We start from the raw sequence: 22612 nt of genomic DNA, 5'->3' as shown, positions 1-22612 counted from the left end.
TTCCTGCACTCTCTTTATGTCCATTTCCTATCCCCCCCCCCCCCCCACGCCACTCTATATCTACCTACTACTCACTCCCTCTCTCACCTTGAGCATTGCTTGTTGTTGTAGCAAATTCAGATTGCGCAGTAGTTTTCTAATCGTAAGCTGATACTCTATAAATACAACTTCCCCTTTTCTGTGAAAACCGATTGCGAGGAAGAAAATAAAAGAGCATAATGTTGTGTGTGCAACTTTTGTTTAAAAATATGTATGGGAAAAACAATTTCTCTAATGGTTTAGATGACTTACCATCTTAGTTAAAACTGTCTGCGAGAAACAAAACAAAACTACACATATTCAGAGCAGAGCACAACACAACATTTTCTTTCTAGCAGTTGGTTTTAACAGTAAACCTGAACATTTTTGTTTAAAAAAATAGGTAGGCAATGTTTGCATACATATTTATTGGACTATCCTATAAAAATTTGAAGTAAATCGGTCAAGAAATTTTCGAAATTTTTGCTGTCATCATTTCCCGCTTACATACTCTATATGTATTTCTATAGTATATATACATTAATAAACTATGTAGCCTATGTCCGTCCGAATATTCATTAGAGTATTGTCTAAAAATACGACGTAAGTCGAAGATTTTTCCCAGATTTTTCCCAGATTTTTTGTTACAACGTTTCTTCGTCATATCTGACATGTATTTATATATAACGTATATTTTAAAAAAATACAGCCTATGTCCTTCCGAATACTCACTGGAGAATCGCCGTAAAAATTTGAAGTAAACCGGTAAAGTTCTTCTGGACATTTAGCTAACAATTTTTCCCCTTCCTACATTAAATATGCACTACTGGCCATTAAAATTGCTACACCACGAAGATGACGTGCTACAGACGCGAAATTTAACCGACAGGAAGAAGATGCTGTGATCTGCAAATGATTAGCTTTTCAGAGCATTCACACAAGGTTTTTTTTTTTTTGTTTTTTGGTTTTAGGGCGCAAAACTTCTATGGTCATTAGCGCCCAGCCCGTGACTTAAGACAGTAAAAAACCGAAATTGAAAACCAGCAGCAATGGGAACAAACTCATAAAATTGGAGAAACTAAAAGTAGAAAGAATGCTTAAAAATCCACTACAGACAGGGGGTGAGTGTCCCCAAAAAAAAACTTCAAATGACTGACGTCATTTCACTGTCACTAATAAACTGCAGAACGCGGTCGGCTGAGCGCGTGTCATCTGCTAAAATCGACGATAGATCAGGCGATAGCTGTAGACGGGAGCGTAACGGATTAAAATAGGGGCATTCAATTAAAACGTGTCTTACCGTCCACAGCTGAGAGCAGTGGGGACAGAGTGGGGGAGGATCGCCGCTTAAAAGATGTCGATGGCTAAAACGACAGTGCCCTATCCGGAGTCTAGCTAAAATTACCTCCTCCCGACGACGCGTTCGGGAGGAAGAGGTCCAAGCGCAAGGAAGGGCTTTCACTTCCCGCAATTTATTACAGGGAAGTGCCGACCAATGCGCATGCCATAAATGAGCAACTTGGCGACATAAACCGCTCCGTAGATCGGTGAAGGGAAGCGACCGAATAGCTGGCCGAGGAAGAGAGACTGCGGCCTTGGCCGCTATATCAGCCGCCTCATTCCCACAGATACCAGCGTGTCCCGGGAGCCAGAGGAACGCCACCGAGACGCCCCTCAGGTGGAGCAAGCGCAGACAGTCCTGAATTCGGTGGACCAGAGGGTGCACAGGGTAAAGAGCTTGGAGACTGAGGAGAGAGCTGAGAGAATCTGAGCAGATTACGTACTGTATCCGCTGATGGCGGCGGATGTAGTGGACAGCCTGGAGAACAGCGTAAAGCTCCGCAGTATAAACCGAACACTGGTCGGGAAGCCGAAATTGATTTGGGGTGTCGCCAACAATATAAGCACTCCCTACACCTAACGATGTTTTCGAGCCGTCGGTGTAAATAAATGTGGCCTCCGTCATTGCTGCACATAGAGCAGCAAATGCCCGACGATAAACAAGTGTAGGGGTACCATCCTTGGGAAATTGACAAAGGTCACGGAGCAGGCAGATCCGGGGACGGAGCCAAGGCGGTGCTGTACCCCAAGTTGTCCAGAAGGTTTTAGGAAAGCGGAAGGAAAGAGAATGGAGCAGTTGACGGAAGCGGACTCCCGGGGGTAGTAGGGAAGAGGAGCGGCCTGCATACCCTACATCAAAGGAGGCGTCGAAAAAAAGGTCATGGGCTGGATTAGTAGGCATGGAAGACAGATGGCTAGCATAACGACTCAGGAGTACTGCCCGCCGATTGGACAGCGGAGGTTCAGCAGTCTCAGCATAAAGGCTTTCCACAGGGCTAGTGTAAAAAGCTCCAGACACTAAACGTAATCCACGGTGGTGGATAGAGTCGAGACGCCGAAGAATAGACGGCCGAGCAGAGGAGTAGACTATGCTTCCATAATCCAATTTCGAGCGCACTAAGGCGCGATAGAGGCGGAGAAGGACCACTCGGTCCGCTCCCCAGGAGGTACCATTCAGGACACGGAGGGTGTTAAGCGATCGCAGACAGCGAGCCGAAAGATAGGAAACGTGGGAGGACCAGCTTAGTTTTCTGTCAAACATAAGACCCAAGAATTTAGCGACGTCTGAAAACGGAAGGTTGACAGGACCTAGATGTAAGGAGGGCGGAAGAAACTCCTTACGTCGCCAAAAATTGACACAAACGGTCTTACTGGGTGAGAAACGGAAGCCAGTTTCGATGCTCCACGAGTGGAGGCGATCGAAACATCCTTGAAGACGTCGTTCAAGAAGGCTGGTCCGTTGAGAGCTGTAGTAGATCGCAAAATCGTCCACAAAGAGGGAGCCCGAGACATCAGGAGGGAGACAATCCATAATTGGATTTATGGCGATGGCAAATAGTACAACACTCAGCACGGATCCCTGGGGTACCCCGTTTTCTTGGGAGAAAGTACGGGAGAGAGTAGTGTTCACCCGCACCCTAAAAGTGCGCTCTGCCATAAATTCGCGAAGAAAAAGGGGCAGCCGGCCTCGAAAGCCCCAAGAGAACAGTGTGCGGAGGATGCCTGTCCTCCAACAGGTATCGTATGCTCTCTCCAGATCAAAAAATATTGCTACCGTTTGGCGTTTCCGGAGAAAATTGTTCATGATATAAGTGGAGAGAGCAACAAGATGGTCAACGGCAGAACGATGCTTCCGAAATCCGCATTGGGCTGGTGTTAAAAGACTGCGGGATTCTAGCCACCAAGCTAAACGGTAGTTCACCATACGCTCCAAAACCTTACAGACACTACTCGTGAGAGAAATGGGGCGATAGCTAGAGGGGAGATGTTTGTCCTTTCCAGGTTTCGGAACGGGAACGACAATAGCTTCCCGCCACCGTTTGGGAAAGGTACTGTCGGTCCAAATTCGATTATAAAGGCGAAGGAGGTAACGCAGACTAGGGGTTGATAAATGCAGCAACATTTGGACATGGATACCATCCGGTCCCGGGGCGGAGGAGCGAGAAGATGAGAGGGCATGTTGGAGTTCCCGCATGGAGAAAACAGTATTGTAGCTTTCGCGATTTTGAGAGGAGAAAGCAAGAGGTCGCACTTCCGCTGCACGTTTCTTCGGGAGAAACGCTGGCGGGTAATGTGAAGAGCTCGAAATCTCAGCAAAGTGCTGACCCAACGAGTTAGAAATTGCGACGGGGTCCACTAAGGTATCATGCGCGACAGTGAGCCCAGAAACCGGGGAGAAACTAGGCGCGCCTGAGAACCGTCGAAGCCGACTCCAAACTTCCGAGGAGGCAGTGAAGGCGTTAAATGAGCTAATAAAGAATTTCCAGCTTGCCTTCTTGCTATCGCGGATGACGCGACGGCATCGCGCACGGAGCTGCTTATAGCGGATACAGTTGGCCAAAGTAGGATGGTGACGGAAAATGCGAAGAGCACGTCGCCGCTCACGTATTGCATCACGGCATGCCTCGTTCCACCAAGGAACTGGGGGGCGCCGGGGCAATTCGGAGGTGCGTGGTATTGAACGTTCCGCAGCTGTAAGGATAACGTCGGTAATATGTGTGACCTCATCGTCGACGCTGGGAAAGCGACGGTCATCGAATGTCGCGAGAGACGAAAAAAGTGTCCAATCGGCTTGGGCAAACTTCCAGCGTCGCGGGCGCACATATGGCAGTTGAGGCTGCAGTCTGAGGACACATGGAAAGTGGTCACTCGAGTGTGTATCATCAAGGGCGAACCATTCGAAGCGCCGAGCTAGCGGAACAGTACCGACCGCAAGGTCCAAATGAGATAAGGTTGTCGTGGAGGCAGACAAAAATGTGGGGACCCCAGTGTTGAGGCAAACTAGATCCGCTTGGTGGAAGACGTCTAGCAATATGGAGCCACGTGGACAAGGATGTGGAGATCCCCAAAGCGGGTGGTGGGCATTGAAGTCCCCAACCAGCAAATAGGGGGGTGGAAGCTGACCAAGAAGATGAAGGAGATCAGCTCGTGCCATTGGTGTGGATGAGGGAATGTATACAGTACAAAGAGAGAACGTGTATCCAGAAAGGGAAAGACGGACGGCGACAGCTTGGAAGGAACTGTTTAAGGGGATTGGGTGATAATGGAGAGTATCATGGAGAAGAATCATGAGTCCTCCATGGGCTGGAGTGCCTTCAACAGAGGGGAGGTCATATCGGACGGACTGAAAGTGAGGGAGAACAAAGCGGTCATGGGGACGCAGCTTTGTTTCCTGAAGACAGAAGATGACCGGCGAGTAGGAGCGTAGGAGGACCGACAATTCATCCCGATTGGCTCGAATGCCACGGATATTCCAGTGGATAATGGACATGGGGTGAAAGGAAAATGGAGGAATGTGACCGAAGTTGCTGTCAACTCAGAGACTGCTCGGAGCTAGCAACCGACAGCAGGGAATGGCATTCAGCCGAAGGCAGAAGATCCTGATCCATAGGTTGGTCAGGAGCAGTCCCTGCCACCAGCGATCGGCCGGTTGACCGGCCACCAGCAGTGCGCCTCGGCGACACAGAAGATGGCCGAGGGCGATTTCCGCCAGGTGGTGCTGTAGAGGGGGCACGCCTTGGCGGAGAAGGAGAGGAACTGGGTTTCTTTGTAGCCTTCTTGGAAGAATGTGGTTTAGATGAAGAAGGAACCGATGGTTGTGAAGTTGCGGTACGTAAAAACTCTTCACGAGTATGCTCTTTTTTCGAGGACTTGGCGTCCGACTTTTGGGCTCGAGATGTAGCAGAACCTGACGAAGGGTGAGCCACAGAGTGGGCAGGCGAAAGTGGTGAGGTTGAACGAGCGATCTTTGCGCTGGCCGATCTGACGACCGTGGTACTAAAGGTGAGGTCGCAAGTCTGCGTGGCCGCCTCCTTTGTTGGCCGAGGAGAAGCAAGGACAGTGCTGTATTTTCCTGTCTGAGGCACGGTGGGCTTGCGACTGGCGAATAATTTTCGAGCAGCAAAGGTCGACACCTTTTCCTTCACCCTTATTTCCTGGATGAGCTTCTCGTCCTTAAAAACGGGGCAATCTCGAGAGGAAGCAGCGTGGTCACCCATACAGTTGATGCAGCGAGGGGATGGAGGTGGACAAGCACCCTCATGGGCATCCTTGCCACACGTAACACATTTGGCTGGATTGGAACAGGACTGGCTGGTGTGATTGAACCGCTGACATCGATAGCAACGCGTAGGGTTTGGGACGTAAGGGCGAACGGAAATTATCTCATAGCCAGCTTTGATTTGCGATGGGAGTTGAACTGTGTCAAATGTCAAGAAGACAGTGCGGGTTGGAATGATGTTTGTGTCAACCCGTTTCATTACTCTATGAACTGCCGTTACGCCCTGGTCAGACAGATAGTGCTGAATTTCTTCGTCAGACAATCCATCGAGGGAGCGTGTATAAACGACTCCACGCGAGGAATTTAAGGTACGGTGCGGTTCCACCCGGACAGGGAAGGTGTGGAGCAGAGAAGTACGCAGCAATTTTTGTGCCTGGAGGGCACTGTGTGTTTCTAACAACAGGGTGCCATTCCGTAATCTGGAACAAGACTTTACAGGACCTGCTATTGCGTCGACACCTTTCTGAATAATGAAAGGGTTGACCGTGGAGAAGTCGTGACCTTCATCAGACCGAGAAACAACAAGGAACTGTGGCAATGATGGAAGTATCGTCTGTGGCTGAGACTCAGTATACTTACGTTTGTGAGCAGACTTAGTGGAAGGTGAGGAAACCATTGCGGAAGAATCCCCCATGATTACCGGCGTCTCCGATGGCGCACTCCTCCCTTGTGGGGGCCCTCTCGGAGGGCACTCCCGCCTTAGGTGATTGTTCACACCTCAGGTCACACCTCCCGACAAACGGACGGAGGGACCAATCGGCATTTTCGGAAGGTATCAGCTCGGGTAATCACCCCTCCCTGGGCCTGGCCGTTACCAGGGGGTACGTACGTGTCCTACCTGTCTACCTGGGGCGGGGAATTACGCGTTACCCCGTCACCGGCTACGCACGAAGGGCGTGGGTCGGCCTTCAGACACGCACAGGGAGGAAGAAAGAGAAAGGGAAAGGAAGGAAGAGAGGTCTCAAACGCCGCAGCGGAGAAAAGGGAAAGAGAAGAGGTAAGGAAAAGAGAAGGACAAAGGAAGGAATAAGACAAAAGCAAGGAAGGCGAAGAATGCAGTACATTTACGAGCGTCCGTCTCCGGACGTAGGCACAAACCATACTCCCAGATGGGGAGAAAGGGAAGGAAAGAGCCAGAGGTGAGGGGAGGAGGGGCGAAGATAGGGATGGGGAAGGATGCGGAAAGAGAAGGTATGCAGCCCGGAAAGGAAGGAAGGCCACATTAGCTCGGGGTCCCGTGCTCGCTACGCACGTATCCACAAAAGAGTTGTGGACCCCCTGGGGGGTTCACACAAGGTTGGCGCTGGTGGTGACACCTACAACGTGCTGACATGAGGAAAGTTTCCAACCAATTTCTCATACACAAACAGCAGCTGACCGGCGTTGCCTGGTGAAATGTTGTTGTGATGCCTCTTGTAAGGAGGAGAAATGCGTACCATACGTTTTGGACTTTGATAAAGATAGGATTGTCGCCTATCGCGATTGCGGTATATCCTATCGCGACATTGCTGCTCGCGCTGGTCGAGATCCAATGACTGTGAGCAGAATATGGAATCGGTGGGTTCAGGAGGGTAATACGGAACGCCGTGCTGGATACCAACGGCCTCGTATCACTAGCAGTCGAGATGACAGGTATCCCATCCGCATGGCTGTAACGGATCGTGCAGCCACGTCTCGATCTCTGAGTTAACAGATGGGGACGTTTGCAAGACAACAACCATCTGCACGAACAGTTGGACGACATTTGCAGCAGCATGGACTATCAGCTCGGAGACCATGGCTGCCGTTACCCTTGACGCTGCATCACAGCCAGGAGTGCCTGCGCTGGTGTACTCAACGACGAACCTGGGTGCACGAATGGCAAAACGTTATTTTTTCGGTTGAATCCAGGTTCTGTTTACAGCATCATGATGGTCGCATCCGTGTTTGGCGACATCGCGGTGAACGCAAATTGGAAGTGCGTATTCGTCATCGCCATACTGGCGTATCACCAGGTGTGATGGTATGGGGTGCCATTCGTTACACGTCTCGGTCAGCTCTTGTTCACACTGACGGCACTTTGAGCAGTGGACGTTACATTTCAGATGTTTTACGACCCGTGGCTCTACCCTTCATTCGGTCCCTGCGAAACCCTAAATTTCAGCAGGATAATGCACGACCGCATGTTGCAGGTCCTGTACGGACCTTTCTGGATACAGAAAACGTTCTACTGCTGCCCTGGCCAGCACATTCTCCAGATCTCTCACCAATTGATAACTTCTGGTCAATGGTGGCCGAGCAACTGGCTGGTCGCAATACGCCAGTCACTACTCTTGATGAACTGTGGTATCGTGTTGAAGCTGCATGGGCAGTAGTACCTGTACACGCCGTCCAAGCTCTGTTTGACTCAATGCCCAGGCGTATCAAGGCCGTTATTACGGCCAGAGGCGATTGTTCTGGGTACTGATTTCTCAGGATCTATGCACCCAAAATGTGTGAAAATGTAATCACATGTCAGTTCTAGTATAATATATTTGTCCAATCAATACCCGTTTATCATCTGCATTTCTTCTTGGTGTAGCAATTTTAATGGCCAGTAGTGTATATTTATATATTACATTACACTTATATTAGAAGAAGATATACCGTTCTTGTGTTCGAATGTTCTTTACAGTATGATAAGTGAATTGGTAAAGATATTTCAAATTCTTGGTAACAATATTTTTATAATTTATGACGAATATAGTTGTATATTAGAGATATTTAAATATATAGCTTGTTTGCATCTGAAAGGTAATTAGAATATAGTGTAAAAATCTGAAGGTAATCGTCACGTATTTTTCGAGAATTTGGGTAACAATGTTGAACAACGACTCATTACCCGAGTAGTGCAGATAATTGTGTGTAGATGTATACTACAAACCCATTCTCTACGAAGCCGTCTGTGGGAACTGCAGGTATACATTTAGTAATATTTATAGAAGCATAGCAAAAGCGAGCGTTCACGTTCGAAGCACACTTACTCGCCATCTACTGCAACTGTGAATCGTAAACTGACATTTTCAGAAACTAATAGACTGCTATGACGCGGACAAAATAAAGTTTTGTTGAATGAAGGCTAATGATGTTTTGTAATCTACAGAAGTGATCAACTGATCAGATGATCGGATTGCTGCAGAGGAAACCTTCAGGCTAGACAGTGCAGGAGGAGGTGGAGGAGGAGGAGATTAATGTTTAAGGTCCCGTCGACGACGAGGTCATTAGAACCGGAGCAGAAGCTCTAGTAAGGGGAGGGTGGAGAAGGATACCGGCCGTGCCTTTTCAAAAGTACCATCTCGGAAATTTCCCATATATGATTTAGCGAATATCACGGAAATTGTAAATATGGATGGTCGGATGCGAAGTTTCAACCGTCGCCCTCCCTAATGCGAGTCCAGTGTGGCTAGCCATAGCAAATGGCAGGATTTCTGCAGACGGCAGTGCGTACATTGCACATTGTGAAATAGTGCAGTAATTTCATTCTTCGTGTAAAGAAGTTTAATATGTACAGCTTCAACAATTAGCACATAAGAACATTTTGTTCAGCAGTAGAGAAATACAGCAGTCTAATCTGAGGTCTTCGTATACGCTATGATTTGCTCTGAAATCCAAGAAAATGAGTTAAACTTCATCACGTATTTTTCCTCTGAACTGCGAGCTGTTTTCTTGTGTTTGTGTGCTGTGACATCGAAAGGAATCGATGACAGCGGGAGTATCGTCTTTGTAACTTTTTGTTTCCGTTTGTAAAGAAACAGCACAAAATCTTTCAGGTCCCGCATTAAGTACAAAATTGCGTGTATTTATATATTACAGCACAGGCAACAGAACAGTGCAGCACCTGACACATCGCAAATATTACGTATATACACCAGAATTCAAGAAAAACGAACTTCAAACTGGGAATCATTTCCCGAAACTCGTAGGCCAAGAAAGAAAACAAGAATGTGTCCGGAAGCTGAAAACGTTATTTTATAAACGAACCAATTTCAGGTCACAGATATCGTCGCACTTTGTGGCAAAATGGACGGAGAAGCTAAGAAAAAGGAAGGACGATTTAGGGTTCAACATAGCCTTATGATGACTGTCATTACAGAGTGAGAACAGGACAACAATGAGGAGAGAAATCGTCTGCGGCGCAGCAAATGCAGCCTGAATTACCTCTGATAACAGCTGGATACATGATCGAGACCGCCTCTGTGCAATATGAATATCTTTCTCGAATACAACTCCATATCCGCTGCTCGTACGGAATTACACTTCTGGCTATTAAACATGCTACACGAAGAAGAAATGCAGATGACAAACGGGTATTTATTTGACAAATATATTATACTAGAACTGGCATGTGATTACATTTTCACGCAGTTTCGGTGCATAGATCCTGGGAAACCGGAACCCAGAACAACCACCTCCGGCCGTAATAACGGCCTTGATACTCCTGGGCATTGAGTCAAACAGAGCTTGGATGGCGTTTACAGGTACAGCTGCCCATGCAGCTTCAACCCGATACCACAATCCATGAAGAGTAGTGAATAGCGTATTGTGACGAGTCAGTTGCTCGGCCACCATTGCCCGGACATTTTCTATTGGTGAGAGATCTGGAGACTGTGCTGGCCAGGGCAGCAATCGAACATTTTCTGTATCCAGAAAGGCCCGAACAGGACCTGCGACATGCCGTCGTGCATTATCCTGCTGAAATGTAGGGTTTCGCAGGGACTGAATGAAGGGTGGAGCCGCGCGTCTTAACACATCTGAAATGTTACGTCCACTGTTCAAAGTGCCGTCAATGCGAACAAGAGGTGCCGAGACGTGTAACCAATGGCACCCCATAGCGTCACACCGGGTGACACGCCAGTATGGCGATGACGAATACACGCATCCAATGTGCGTTCACCGCGATGTAGCCAAACACGGATGCAACCATCATGATGCTGTAAACAGAACCTGGATTCATCCGAAAAAATGACGTTTTGCCATTCGTGCACCCAGGTTCGTCGTTGAGTACACCATCGCAGCCGCTCCTGTCTGTGAAGTAGCGTCAAGGGTAACCGCAGCCATGGTCCATGCTGCTGCAAACGTGGTCGAACTGTTCGTGCAGATGGTTGTTGTCTTTCAAACGTCCCAATCTGTTGACTCAGAGATCGAGACGTGGTTGCACGATCCGTTACTGCCATGCGGATAAGATGGCTGTCATCTCGTCTGCTAGTGATACGAGGCCATTGGGATCCAGCACGGCGTTCTGTATTACCCTCCTGAACCCACCGATTCCATATTCTGCTAACAGTCATTGGATCTCGACCAAAGCGAGCAGCAATGTCGCGATACGATAAACCGGAATCGCGATAGGCTACAATGCGACGTTTATCGAAATCGGAAATGTGATGGTACGCATTTCTCCTCCTTACACGAGGCATCACAACAACGTTTTACCAGGCAACGCCGGTCAACTGCTGTTTGTGTATGAGAAATCGGTTGGAAACTTTCCTCATGTGAGCACGTTGTAGTTGTCGCCACCGGCGCCAACGTTGTGTAAATGCTCTGAAAAGCTAATCGTTTGCATATCACAGCAGCTTCTTCCTGTCGGTTTCAATTTCGCGTCTGCAGCACGTCATCTTCGTGGTGTAGCAGTTTTAATGGCCAGCAGTGTGGATCCGAAGTCCAAATGGCCCCGCGCGGAACTGACGCGATGAACCCGCAGGGTATTGACCTGTTCTCTCCATTGGGTACTTAGTTGCTTTTAAGTTCAGGAAGCAATCGTTTTTACTAGCTGATACCGGTGACTTCAAAGTATTTACGGCGGCAATTCGAGCGAGACTATCGCCGAGGGGCAGGACGACCAGTAGTAGTCGGGTTTTCGCGAGTAGCCTACCCGCGCGACAGGTGTGACGCCCGCCTGGGGCCGAGGCAACGGCCTCGCGCGGCGCGCAGTGAGTCACGGCTCAGCGCGTCTGCCCGCGCATGACGCTGCCGCGTTCTGCACCGCGCAGCAAGTGCTGCCGTGGCTAAGCCGGGCCCGCATGTTCCCTGCCGCGCGAGTTCGCTTTACGCTCGCCCGTGACTTCACCGGCGTCGGTTTGCTGTTAGTCATCGTTCCTGGATGACCATAGCAGCAAACTCGGGAGGCAACGCCGCACCCTTGCAAAACAACGTGTCGCCACGACTCTGCATGGTACGCAGTTTTGAAACTTGCCACGCGAGTAGTCGACACCTGTGTACGGAGCTGTGCATCAGCCAAGTGTGCAAAACTTACAGTCGCGGTGAGCAGCACACGACAGCCGACTTGAGCGTTTAATCCTAGGTTACTGAACGCTTGTCAGATTTACGATTGCTGTTCGTATCTCTTTGTGGTTCACGCCAGTCTGGACAATTGGGCGACACGTGCTCTTCAGTACCTTCATACCCATGGTTGCCAGAATTTGTAAAGAAACAGCACAAAATCTTTCAGGTCCAGCATTAGGTACAAAATTGAGTGTTTTTATATATTACAGCAAAGGCAACAGAACAGTGCAGCACCTGACACATCGAAAATATTACGCATATACGCCACAATTCACGAAAAACGCACTTGTAAAAGAGAATCATTTCCCGAAACTCGTCGGACAAGAAAGAAAAACAAGAACGTTCTCGGCAGCTGAAAAAGATATTTTATAAACGAACCAATTTCAGGTCACAGATATCGGTGCACTTTGCGGTAAAATGGACGGATAAGTTACGGAAAAGGAGGGACGTTTGTCTAAAATTAACTAAAAACGCTCATAATTCGCGAATCATATACCGGGACACTTCGGGACACTTAACGTTACTCTACTCTTATCAATTTTATTTTCTTCTAATGCAGTAATGCAGTAAGTACTTATTGTAGAGGCGGTTTCATTTTACAGCGAAACTAATTTAAGGAATTTCACTTGAAAGCCATTCTCAGGTGTAAAATATTGAACAATTAATGGATATATTTTTTCAGCCTTGTGATTATTCGCATTTGTATCTATTTGAATAATAGCGGACCAGTGAAAGGTCGTCGCATATTTGTTTGACAGTGTCAGGTTACAAAGCTGCTTTCAGAAGTGGTGGTGTTTTGGTTCTGTCCAACGTCACACTTTTCGCTGTGACAGAATCGTTAAAAATATTGGAGCTTAATGGCGCTGAGCACTATGGGACTTAACTTCTGAGGTCGTCAGTCCCCTAGAACTTAGAACTACTTAAACCTAACTAACCTAAGGACATCACACACATCCATGCCCGAGGCAGGATTCGAACCTGCGACCGTAGCGGTCGCGCCGCTCCTGACTAGTGCCTAGAACCGCTCGGCCACTCCGGGCGGCTATTGTAGCTTAGCTTTGTTAATTCCGCTGCTGCTACTGATCGGCTCTGTTTTGAAGACTTTCAAATAAAAAAAATCTGTTTTTTTTTTAAGTGCTAGGAGAGCACATGTTTGATTTATGCTTTTCGCTGCCTAAATGATCTGTAATACCTGCCCTCCTTCCATGTTATATGGAAACATATTACTTATATATTCCAAATTTCACTTCATAGTCATGTCTTCATCGTTTGATAAAAGACCATTCTTCTCTATATTTGTCTTGAAAGGAACACTTCCGCTTTGGCATTTGGAGCGCATTTCACGCATTCACAAATGTGCAGTAAGCGCAATAAGCCTCGGACAGAGAACCACGTAGCTGAAACGTCTTACCTGAACTGAATCCGAATACAAGAGTTAATAGTAGAAAGAAGCATTACGCGCAATTAAGGCCCTTGATATATGCTGGCAGGTGCAACAATGAAACAAAAATCATTATTTTGCTTAACAGTGACAGTTAAAATACAAATCCACGCCAGCATTTGGGAAGAAATGAATGGTATGAGAGTATTTCTTTGGCATCACAAAATCGGGACTAAACTGGCGTCCCGAAAGCAATTTACCAGAAGCTCATTTTTTTAATCCGAAATTGGGACTGTCCCGGAAAACCGGGACGTCTGGCAGCCCTATTCATAGCAAATACTGTGGTTCGTTATGGCTGAATTATTTGGTGTATCTTCAATTATTTGGTATCTGTTCGAGGTTCCCCCAAACATTGTTGTTCACTATGGCTGAATTATTTAGTGCCTGACTACAACTGTTTGCTGACACTGTAATTCTTGTAAATACAGTATAAAATGGCTTAGGATTCTTATTAGTGTGGCATCTTAGATGAAGCATCAAGCAGTCACAGTCAGAAGAGTGACAAAGTGTCACTTTAGCCCTCTTCAGTGCTGATGTCTTCTGCACTGAAATTAGCACAATAGGCATGGTGCTGAGGTTGGGTTTGATTTTGCTCCAAGAGGCTGATAAAGATACAAACAATGGAGAATTTAGTGAAGAACAAAGTTTTTTTGAAGAAGATTATATTGTGTGTACGAATGACAATGATGCAGACACAAACTCTGAAGCAGAAAGTGCGTAATCGGAAGAAGAAACCACAAATGCCAGTGGAAGAAACACCGAGCTACGACTTTCTCAGACTATAACAATATCTTTCTCAGATTGTAACAATAATGCTTAAAGCAGAAGACTCTACTCATTCTGTGGGTGCAACACTCCTGCAGTAGTAATAATTTGCAACTAATGCATAAGATAAATGACTTCTTTTCTAATATCATTTTCAGTAGACAGATTGACATTGAAACGCATAAAACAGGTCATTCTGCCCTTATTTTGTGTGTAAGATGCCACTGGGCATCTAATAATTATAGTCAACTAGTGCATAACGTATAAATTACGAATTCCTTTGAATAAAAGTTGTGATAGCATTTACGATGATTTAGTAGCAATGTAACATTTTCCCCACATCAGTGCTCTAGGGCTAAGTACACCGGACGAAGGATCGTCACAGCCAGAAGACATCATGTGACTGCCCTGTAAATAGCCACAAATGCTTTCAGTTATTCCATGTCCAACTGAAATCACTTATTCATGATTATCTCATAGAGCTACCGGATTACAAGGATTTTGAATGTTACGTTTGATCCGTTGCTACAGATCGCCCCAGACATTAAGTGTGTGATTCAAATCGACTGATTTAGTGGGCCAGTCGAAGTGAGACTGGGCGCGCGAGTGTTCTTTGAAATCAAGAGGATATGTCTGCAGCCCTATGGACACGGGGGAGAGGATTCTCCACAGCAGGTTAATCATGAAAATTTACAAGAAAGGACAACATTTAGTCACTGACAGTGTTCAAATAAACACCATGGTTCATGTTCGCGGGCACTTTACTGGGTGGGCACACGTAGCGATATAAAAAACACTCCCAAAATATCACAGAACACCACCTATCTGATCCACACCCTCCACACGCTGTTGGTAAAGCTTCTCATTGGGTCGCAGGTGCATTTGACGCGTTGCACGATCTGCAAAGAGACAAAACTGCGACTCCTCAGACAACACTAATCACATCGAATCAGCTAGTAGCTTGGCCCGCTCAAGACGTGGAGCGTTATGCGAAGTCGTGAGCAATGGCCTTTCCGATAGTAGCCAACTTCAAACGTGTGTTGTATGCACTTCTCTTAGCAATCTTCCCTCCGAAACTGGTGCTGGCGGATTTTCCTTCGCTGGAACCAAGAATTCTTGTTGTGTTGAAAGAAACCGACTGTCATTGACAGACGCAAATGTCGTCCTTTTCCCTGCCTGTTAGAATGTCGAGTGCGAATTACATGGCTGAGGATTCTTCCAATTAATTTGTGTATAGCTGTTGTCTTCTTCACTGATTAATGTATGTGAACGTTCCGCTTTAAGCAGCTTCGAACAGGTACTCCTGTATTTATGTGGAGGCTTAGTTGCCAGTTGGCTCTGAGCACTTTGGGACTTTACATCTGAGGTCATCAGCCCGTGGACTTAGAACTACTTAAACCTAACTAACCTAAGGACATCACACACATCCATGCCCGACGCAGGATTAGAACCTGCGACCGTAGCAGCAGCGCGGTTCCAAACTGAAGCGCCTAGAATCGCTAGGCCACAACGGCCGGCGCTTAGCTGCCAGTCTTTACATCAGGTAGCGATATGTCTGTATCTTGCGGCTATTTCTTGACAATGTCACATCCATGCATCGTGTGCGAGAACTTCGCATAGCTGCAGAGGCTGCCCGATCGCTATGAAGTGTGCAGTCCTGTCCCACATCGGTTAGCACATTCGTAAGTACGTAGTTTCGTTATTAGAAGATAGTTTGTATGGCATTCAGGCGATATCGGGGCATTTAATACAGGACGTACACCGGTATAGACATTAAGATGGTCCACGACAAACGGCCAGTTGTGGCCAGCAGACTCTGGAAACACAACTGTGCAAACACGAAGGGAGGAGAGAGAAGAGAAGAGAAGAGAAGAGAAGAGAAGAGAAGAGAAGAGAAGAGAAGAGGGGAGGGGGAACGGCTGGTGGAGGCCACTTTCCTGCTCTATCAAGAGGCGCACACATTAATCCGAGATCAGGTCTTGTTGCTGGATACCAGTCACATTTTCATGTTTTATTTTAACGTCGTACCTACGGGCATCACATAGCGAAGGCAACGTCTGTGCTTAGTTGCGTTAATGTAGCATTATATAATAAACAGAAGATTATTTTTTTACGTAATGTAATGGTCAGTATCAATGTCAATGCAGATGTGGTTACCCTCTCGTCAGTGGTGTTGTTGGTTGCCCGCATCCCCCTACAGAAACGGACAGCCTCTCTGGCGTGCCAAGAGGTAAAAAAAAAAATCACTAACTTGGTATAGAAAATATTCACTGTTAATAAGAGTGTGCCAGTTCTCTAGTTCAGTACCCCTTCATAGGTGACAAGTCGAAGGACTAATATGTCGATTCAGATACCAACTAAGATCGAAATCTAAATCCTGGTATCAAGTGTGTGAATTTCTTATTACGAAGTGGCACAGCTATTGTATTATGAAGTTAATGCAACTTATCCGTGGTGACAATCACACCACGGTTCTAGAAATAGATATAATGAAGGTGTGTGTGTTGTTGTTGTTGTTGTTGTTGATGATGATGATGATAAAAGAACGGATAAAAGACACGTGTCTAAATCCAGTATTGAACAAAACTTACGTCTTCTTTATACCATCGAAATTGCTCTACGAAATACAAGGGTGTAATAAAATCAACGTTACTGGTTTTAAAAAATTGTTGTTCACACACTTACAATCTGATTCCTAACCACATGTTTTAGCAGCACCATGGTTTTATATCATTCAGTAATGACGCCATTTTTATATTATTATTATTTTTATAATTATTATATTATTATTAATTTATTGATTTGATGACTTCTCTCTCGTAGCCATTAGTAAGTGAACACACACACCTGTTCAGATGCATTGTTTACTTTTCTTTATTTCCATATTGCAATTTCAAATCCAATCTACTAGGCAACAACGGCTTCGAAAACCAGAGGCTAGCGAAGGGTGTGAAACATTCCACTCCAGGCGCTTGCGCTCACTGTGACGGGACGTGGCGCTAAGGAAACAATTTTTGTCGACTATAATATTTCTGCCGTTACTGCGAGCATTATCTTACGTATGGTATAAAGAGATAGCGATCAAGGGGCTGGAATTATTGTTCGGGAGTCCAAACAGCTTGTACAGAAAGAAAGCTCGAGTAGTGCCGAAATTGCCAACCTCCCCACAGTTGTGACGGGAAACGATGAGCGATATGGGGCGTCGTTTTCGGTGAGGAAAGTGAAAGTGGTTCCTCTTCCAGCAAGCCATTAACTTCACTTTTCCGGAAATGATGACTCATGGATCACCTGTTCCCACATCAGAAAAAAGAGCAAAAAGTGACGGACGAGGCTGTCACGGTGTCCGCCGCAGAAATGGCGTCGGCGGGAAGCCAGGAGGCGGGGGCGTTGGCGCCAGTGTTTTACACGCGCGGAGGGAGGGAGGGAGGCAGGCGCGGCGACCAATAAACAAGGCGCGCGAAGCGCATCTCTGACAGCGATCGGAATATCGAGCAGTTCTGTACACATCCCAATGATATGCGCGCTGTGCAGGGATACACGACGCGGGGCCGTCAGCTGCCGCAGTCGGCCGACACAGCCGCCGCCGCCGACGCCGCGGCTGACCCTGCAAAACGCGCTTTTAAATACGCTCCGCTCGGCGGACATCCCGCCGCAGGCGTACTGGAGTGACGCGGGCAATTTCGATGGCGACCGCGACAGGATGCTCATCATTCCATGCGGGCGTTTCCCGTAATTTTGGCAGGTGTACCAGAAATCACATTATTTCTCTCAAGTTTTAACACTAACATATAAATGTTTTATTTCCCATCACCTTAGAGTCGGAATAACTATTCTGGTAAATTGCTACATAATGCAAGAATTTCTGGTAAGGTGCGCCAGTGGCAGCAACCACGATGCTTCATAAGACTGACCGTTTTTGACAGACACGACGAGCAGTTTTTAATTGCTATTTAGACTGTTTATCTTAACGTGTGGCACATGAATAGAGAAAACCTCTTTACATTGAGCAGCTGCGCAGACCGAAACAAAATTTTACTAAAAAGGGGCGTGTGTAACCTCGAACGCTCAGAATCTCACGAAAATATGCTCAGAATATGAATCACTCACCCCAAAAACAGTGGTACAGGACATTCGCTTCCAAAACGGTGAATGTTACCACGAATGATCAACTGTTCAAGTTCAAAAGGAGGAGCTTTGGCGACGCTAAGAAATAAAATATCGATGTGTTAGGACCAAGAGCACATGAATTTCAATGTCTTAGTTCATTGCTGTATTTCGCTCTGCTTAAAATAATTACGCTAACTGAACAAAAACCTTTTTCTACTGACCTTATGATGCTGCATAACTATCCAGTCTCCAGAGTGCAGATTTCAACGAAATAGTCAAAAGGAAGTGGAACGGAACAAAGATCACGTCTAACTAGAGCAGCTATTACACATTGAGCCTCACTTCTACATTCAAACAATTCACTATCAAACGCTACACTAGTTACATTTTCAAACGATGATATTGGTGTATCATTGTCATAGCGTCAAGTTTCCTAAGAATACTGTAACACAGGCTTTACTTTGGTGCATAAAGTTGGTTGTATAGCACAGAGCCAAGTCTAATGATGGAATCACGGTGGTGTAATTTGCGGCTTTCAGCATTGTAGCGTTACCAACTCAACGATCGTTCTCACATAGAGGTTTTATTGCTTAACGAAGCACACATCAAATGCTTGGTAATATTTTGTTATCTTTGGTGTTTTGATTCTATTATATCCATATTTGGAATCTTCGTGCTACCGAAGTTCGTTTCTCAAATCTTCAATAAGTGATCACTCAGATGGCTCTTCTGGTAACACACACAGTTTATCATGCGGATGGCTCATAACACTTTCTGGGACGAGCGATAAATATCTCATTTCTGTGTGGTTCTCAGCGTTCGAGGTCGCGCACTTTCCTTCCAGGTTTCAAATATTTAATGATATACTTTTGGATTAATAAGTCGCAACATTGTTACAGAAAAAATAGAAACCGAGACCTCTTGGGGAAAGGAGCGGATGCCATCACGATGGAAAATACTGAAAAACTTTATGATAACATTATGAAGATCACTCAATGATTTTGTTCAAGACATCTCACAATGTATAGACTTACCAAATTACACTACTGGCCATTAAAATTGCTACACCAAGAAGAAATGCACTTAATAAACGGGTATTCATTGGAAAATATATTATACTAGAACTGACATGTGATTACATTTTCACGCTATTTGGGTGCATAGATATTGAGAAATCAGTACCCAGAACAACCAACTCTCGCCGTAATAACGGCCTTGATACGCCTGGGCATTGAGTCAGACAGAGCTTGGATGGCGTGTACAGGTACAGCTGCCCCTGAAGGTTCAACACGATACCACAGTTCATCAACAGTAGTGACTGGCATATTGTGACGAGCCAGTTGCTCGGCCACCATTGACCACACGTTTCCAAATGGTGAGAGATATGGAGAATGCGTTGGCCAGGGCAGCAGTCTAACATTTTCTGCATCCAGAAAGGCCCGTACAGGACCTGCAAGATGCTGTCGTGCATTATTCTGCTCAAATGTAGGGTTTCGCAGGGATCGAATGAAGGGTAGAGCCACGGGTCGTAACACATCTGAAATGTAGCGTCCACTGCTCAAAGTGCCGTCAATGGGAACAACAGGTGACCGAGACGTGTAACCAACGGCACCCCATACCATCACGCCGGGTGATAAGTCAGTCTGGCGATGACGAATACACGTTTCCAATGTGCGTTCACCGCGTTGTCACCAAACACGGATGTGAGCGTCATGATGCTGTAAACAGAACCTGGATTCATCAGAAAAAACGACGTTTTGCCATTCGTGCACCCAGGTTCGTGGTTGAGTACACCATCGCAGGCGCTCCTGTCTGTGATGCAGCGTCAAGGGTAACCGCAGCCATGGTCTCCGAGCTGATAGCCCATGCTGCTGCAAGTGACGTCGAACTGTTCGTGCAGATGGTTGTTGTCTTGCAAACGTCCCCATCTTTTGACTCAGTGATCGTTACAGCCATGCGGATAAGATGCCTGTCATCTCGACTGCCAGTGATACGAGGCTGTTGGGATTCAGAACGGCGTTCCGTATTACCTTCCTGAACCCACTGATTCCATATTATTCTAACAGTCATTGGATCTCGACCAACGCGAGCAGCAATGTCGCAATACGATAAACCGCAATCGCGATAGGCTACAATCCGACGTTTGTCAAAGTCGGAAACGTGATGGTACGCATTTCTCCTCCTTACAAGAGGCATCACAACAACGTTTCACCAGGCAACGCCGGTCAACTGCTGTTTGTGTATGAGAAATCGGTTGGAAACTTTCCTCATGTCAGCACGTTGTAGGTGTTGCCACTGGCGCCAACCGTGTGTGAATGCTCTGAAAAGCTAATCATTTGCATATCATAGCATCTTCTACCTGTCGGTTAAATTTCGCGTCTGTAGCACGTCGTCTTCGTGGTGTAGCAGTTTTAATGGCCAGTAGTGTAATAAATATCCTCCACTTTACGATGCAGGAAAGTCCCCTGAGCACTTGAGTTCGCAATTGCTGACTGTTGGCCCGAATGAGATGCATGAAGCAAATCTAAACGAAGAATCTTGCATTAACTAGGATCAAACCGAAGGTTGTTTTGCGAAAGGACGTGAAGTAGGACGTAAGCTAAATCCATTGCTGTTCTCCGGCGTATTAGCCACTGGGAGAATGTCCCGCAGTGGTAAATTTTCAGAAGGAGAATTCTCCTGCGACCTTAGACACGGATGAAATGCTGAAAATGCACTTGTGACTAACTGGATTGTTAGTCTCCTTATTCTACCGCTTTAGCTCTCAGTGATTTGTCCTGTACCCTAACTTCAAGACTTGTATTCACGTGAAAAAGCTTTCATCAGATACGCAACGGTCGATTCCACTACGATGTATTCTCGCTTGTTTGACAAAATCTACTCTAACAACCAAATAAAAAAATTTAATTTCTCTGGGTCACTTTCACTGTTATAGATGGAGAGAATTTTGAGGAAAAAAATATCTTAGTGAAGATAAGATACCATGTATCAGCCTTACATAAAAAAGAATTCAACTAACTGATAAGGAAAATTGGTAAATTATGAAACGAAATACTTTACTTAGGTTATAAGTCTAACTTTAGCATGTCATTAATTACCTCACAAGCTAGCCTCTCACGAGGCCACGGTCTGCATATGCTTGCAACTAAAGCACATAAACTAGTTGGATGTTGAAACACAATGCAGTACCGCGTCTACATTACGAGGTCACCACAGACTTGTCACGAACGGCTTTTGTATTTCCAAACGTTAAGGATGAACATCCGTCTGGCAACACCAAAGTAATTCAAACATCCGTTAGGGTTAGGTTGCGGAAAAGGAAGGCCGAGTTGATTCGTAACGGCATGAATAAACAGTTTCACTGCTAGGAAAGATCCTTTTGTTTATCTTACGACTATGCTGAAGAAGAAATTTATGTACGTAGAGGGGACATTCTACGCGGAACTGTGTATGCCGTACAGACACGGGTAGAACACGCATTTCTTATGAGGCAGCACGCATCGGTTCGATTCACATTCGCGCCATGACGTCTCATCATCTCATATATTGAAACATCCCCTCAGAAAAGTTAATGAATTGCTGTGTTGATAAACTTCATATAAAACAGCGTAAAATTGGTCAGATATTCTAGAACTGTCAATTGAAACACAAGTAATACAAGAGGAAAGCTAAAATAACACTACAGCGATATGTGACTGGTTGATCATTTACAAAAAGACGTGAATGAGCCAGTCACCCCGATAACAATTTAAAATTTCTCCGTAAACTTTTCCCAAAAAGTCGGACATTTCACAAAACCTTGAAAGTCTTACCTTATTCGTGCCATTGTTACTTAAAATACAGGACAAATCTGTCGATAAATCATCTTCTATTCTCTTGTTAGGATATAAAACACAGTCAACTAAAATGTGGGGCACTGTGATCTGTACGCCACAAGCATCACACATTAGAGTTTTCTCTGGCCGGAGCAAGAAGCCGTGCGTAACAGGCTTGTGTGAGAAGGCTAGTGAGGAGGATTTCATCCCGTTTGTATGGCAGGAAGGAAATACACCATGACCGAGCTGTTGACTTTATTAGACGCAGCTTATTGTCAATCACTGCCGGCCATTATTATTTCCATGTACGCGTGAGTCTGTGACTCTGTGGCCCAGTGAGGTGATAGTACAAAGGGGTATGGCGCACTGAACTAACCGATTATTTCGATACACCTCCCTGGTCGCTACATTTGCTATTTCGTTCCCATTAACAGCCCACGTGCCCTGGTAAACAACAGATAGTCACCCCCTCCCTGGTCGCTACATTTGCTATTTCGTTCCCATTAACAGCCCACGTGCCCTGGTAAACAACAGATAGTCACCCCCTTC

Source organism: Schistocerca cancellata, chromosome 8 (assembly GCF_023864275.1).
Source record: "Schistocerca cancellata isolate TAMUIC-IGC-003103 chromosome 8, iqSchCanc2.1, whole genome shotgun sequence".
Classification (NCBI taxonomy): domain Eukaryota; kingdom Metazoa; phylum Arthropoda; class Insecta; order Orthoptera; family Acrididae; genus Schistocerca; species Schistocerca cancellata.
Note: the sequence above shows the minus strand (reverse complement) of the source record.